Below are 3,542 nucleotides of genomic sequence, written 5' to 3'. Positions count from 1 at the left end.
AGGCTCAGGCGCGGACGATGACCCAGGAGCAGTACCTGGAGGTAGATGAATAACATTCAGATTGTCTCTTTTTTGAATTTAATATATTCAATTACATCTTCATATCTGTCAAACACTTATTATCTTGTAGGTGATTCCCTGGTGGTGTCGGGCGCATGCCGATGCCTGGGCCGCGATCGTGGGTAGGTGGTTCACGCAGGACTACCTAGACAGGCACGAGTCTCAGCGGGCACTGCGTCTGCAAAGACCAGCTGCCACTCACCACCAAGGCAGCAAGAGCCTCCCCGGCTTCAAAAAATCATATGTAAGTGATTTGTCTTCTATTTAGTTTCGCGTTTAATGTATGCTTGATTGCTCACCCTCTGTCGCTTTTCTCGTAGGAGGCTGCGCACCCAGACGAGGAGGTGTCCATGTTCACGGCTTGGGCTGCGTCTCACCAGACTGCAGGCCAACGGACCTGGGACGCAGCTGCCCCTCGCGAGGCGTACTCCGACCCCAACGTGTACGCTAAGGTCCAGGAGTACACGTCGGCGGTACGAAAGCGGCACGGGCCAGAGTACGACGTTCGCACCGAGCCACTAGATGCCGAGGCCGTCATGAGGCTCGGTGGCGGTAGGAAGCACGGCCGGACCTAGATCGCAAACGCCGCTATCGACCCCAACAACACCCCCACTCTCAGCCAGCTCAGGACACAAAGCACGAGCTCCAGCCAGCCCATCCGCGCTTGGCCGACTCCGACAGTGAGCATGTTAGCTTCGCTCCAGGTAATTCTAGGTTCACTCATAGTAAATTAATATTCTCGTAACTGAATTACATTTGCATTACTGAAACATTGGAGTGTAATCTTGCAGGCCGACAACGCCCAGAAGACGGAGCAGATCACGACCCTCACTGCTCGGCTGGAGGCTGAGCGTCTCGCGCGAGAGGCCCAGGACAAGAGGATGGCCGAGATGATGAGGGTCCTGGCCGCTCTGGGGCAGCATACAGGTGTGGATGTCACGATGTCAGCTCCAGCGCCTCAGCTGCCGCCGCCGTTTAGTTCTCCTGTAAGTGTCAAAGTTAACTTCTTTGTAACTAGTCCAAGAATAATTACTGCAATCCCACATAAACATCTAACTGTTTGTGCAGCCTCAGTCGACAGCGGGATCCAATAACCCGCCTCGTACGTCACCGGACCCTGGAGCCTTCGACACACCACCCTCGACGCAGAGGCAGGACGGTTGGGGAGGATGGTGAGTTCTCGCAGCCCTACGGTGCGTACGTGTCGGCGGTTTGGAACTTTGGTTCGATTTGGTGAACTTGTGGACTACTGGATGTACATATATAATGTTCGTGATATATATGTGATGTTCGTGAGATGTATGTGCTTGTTGTGCTCTTTGTGGACCCTGTGTGATCGTATATATATATATATATGTGTCTTTTGTCTAGATGAAAATAAAGAAACAAAAAAAATTAAAATTTCTCTGGTCTTTGCCGAGGGCCTTGACCATAGCCCTCGGCAAAGAATTCTCAGAAAAAATAAAAAGGAGGTCTTTGCCGAGGGCTATGGTCAAGGCCCTCGACAAAGAATTTTCTAGAAAAGATAAAAAAAAAGAGACTTTGCCGAAGGCCAGCCTGGGAGCCCTCGGCAAAGAAATTAGCAAAAAAAAATTTCAAAAATTCTTTGTCGAGGGCCTGCATGGGAGCCCTCGGCAAAGAAATTACCTAAATAAAAATTTAAATTTTTTTTGCCGAGGGCACAATGTTGGGCCCTCGGCAATGACGCCGTCAGTTGCAGCCCGTGACCTAATGGCAACTTTTTTTTGCCGAAGGCCGGCGTCAGCCCTCGTCAAAATCTTTGCCGAGTGCCCGACAAATGGCCCTCGGCAAAGATCCCTTTGCCGACGGGAAATTTCCCGAGGGCTCTTTGCTTAGGGCAGCCCTCGGCAAAGCCTTTGCCGAGGGTCTTATAGCCTTTGCCGAAGGCCTGAGGCCCTCAGCAAAGATCCTGTCTGCAGTAGTGATACCCATAAAACAAATTGTTTTAAACAAGGTTTGGGTCAAACATTGGGAATATAGATCATAAATAACTTTTAAGTCATTGAGTTTCAAAATATGAAAACCATATGAATAGATTTGCCTTAAAAAATACTTTCATAAAAATATATCTATACCACTTTTTGTTAAATATTTTTATAAAAACAAGAAGTTAAAGTTGAACTTTAGAGACCGTATCATTGTCCAAAACGACTTGTTTTATGGGTACGGAGAGAGTACTATATATATATACTTGCATAGCAGTAGTATTTATGCTAGTTGAAGGTGATCTGCAATTTAGAAAACTAGATAGTAAAATAAAAAAGAGAATCTTGTAGCGGGGTTCTCCTATTTAGGTAGGGTGCCGCACGCACCCGAGCTGCTGCTGGCAAAGAGGTTGAAGCTTGAACCACGCGGCCGTGGCCTGATGGTCATCACCACGTGTGTAGGTATCTTCGTATGGATGAGTATGTATGTATGAGTACATGTATCTGTATTATGTAATTGAAAAAAGAACTCATATATATGTGTGTTCTGCGCTTGGGCGCCCCTCCCACCGGGTTTCCTCTTCTCTCTCCCTTTTTTTCCCCACCCAGCAGTTTTTTTAATTTTAAAAAGCTATAAGTATTGGAAACTATTAAAAAACATAGAGATATATCTATTTATCTTGTTAACTTGGAATTTGGAGATGCTGTACGACTCCAGTGGTGGTAGTTCGGTTGGTAAAAAAGGACTGTTTCTTTTTTAACGGACTAGCAAACGTGCCATTGCAACGGAAGACGTTATTATGTGGTTACCCGAAGGATTTGTGGTTTAAAGATTTATTCGGTGATACCCGTATCTTTCAATATATTTTGAAATCGGACTCCTTACTACCATTTGATGCGTCCTGGAATTAGAATCTATAATGCTATTGGAATAAGATTTATGACGTTGCTGAAAAGAAAGATAAAACAAATAAAAATAAAAAATAGAACAGGAAAAGAAACTTGCCGATAGAAAAAAAAATCAGAAAACAAAAATCAATTCCTAAATCATGGAAGCCGTTGAAAAAAAAATTAAACACGAAATAGATTGCGAAACCAGGAAAAGAAAACTTGCTTGTGGAGAAAACCAATCAGAAATTAAATTATGCCACTGGGAAAGTTAGAAAACAAAAAAGGATGAGAAATCACCGTGGATTGGAAGACAAAGAAGGAAATGAGAAACCACCATGGACCATGAAACATGGAATGGGAAACTTTTTTCCAATTTGGATTATTAGGATCAGTGGAATCTGCCTGATTAGAATTTGGTAAAGACTTCATTACAATCAGCCAGTTTTAATCAACCCCCACCCCCACCCGCACACCTTACCCCCCCACTTGCTCGCTTGCTCTCTCTCTCTCTCTCTCTCTCTCTCTCTCTCTCTCTCTCGCCCGTGACACTCGGTGAGCAACTCCCCATCACGCGCTCTCTCTCCGATGCGCTCTCTCCTCGGTGGGACATCCTCTACACCCTAGCTCCTTCCCGCGTCCGCCCCC

The sequence above is a fragment of the Sorghum bicolor genome, chromosome 3 (assembly GCF_000003195.3).
Source record: "Sorghum bicolor cultivar BTx623 chromosome 3, Sorghum_bicolor_NCBIv3, whole genome shotgun sequence".
In the NCBI taxonomy this organism is placed as follows: domain Eukaryota; kingdom Viridiplantae; phylum Streptophyta; class Magnoliopsida; order Poales; family Poaceae; genus Sorghum; species Sorghum bicolor.
The sequence above is the reverse complement of the archived record's forward strand: the minus strand, read 5'-3'. Positions refer to the sequence as shown.